Raw genomic sequence first — 617 nt, 5'->3', positions numbered from 1 at the left:
ATCTCCACTAGGCAGTGCTGCTGCTCTTCCTCCCCTTTCCCATCACTGATTAAAAAGGGAAAGCTCCCTACAGCAACCACTTCCCCCGGACATTTGCTTCAGGTACCAGTTGCATGTGTTAACTCTTCTGGAAAGCAAAAGTAACTCTGCAGTCCTCCATGAAACCCCTGAATGACACAGTAGACAGCCACACTAACTAAGATGGTCCGGTTTAGCACTGCTAAGAGACTGACTCCTGTGTTTAGCTCCATGCCATAGACAAGAACAGATAGTTCAGCATGAGCTAAATGGGATAAAGGAAAATGGGTTGAAAACAGATTTCCAGCTGCCATGAATTCTTAGTAACTGAGAACTTCACCCAAAATGCTTAATCAAAAGGAAAACTTAACTGTACAACATATCCCATTAGCAAAGACCCAGAGTACTTTACTACCTATGCAGAAGTGCATGCAACAGCCCAGAAAAGTTGTAAGTGAAAAACAAAAGTAAGTATAGTTAGAGATGCTATCGGGAACTTTGGACAAATCCAGTTTCATATCAGCAGGCAGAGTGAACAGGAATAATTAAACATTAGGAAAGCCATTTGTAATTACGAGGTCTCTCCTTGCTTCAACTGG

The sequence above is a fragment of the Falco rusticolus genome, chromosome 5 (assembly GCF_015220075.1).
Source record: "Falco rusticolus isolate bFalRus1 chromosome 5, bFalRus1.pri, whole genome shotgun sequence".
NCBI classification, from domain to species: domain Eukaryota; kingdom Metazoa; phylum Chordata; class Aves; order Falconiformes; family Falconidae; genus Falco; species Falco rusticolus.
This window is presented reverse-complemented; position numbering follows the sequence as displayed.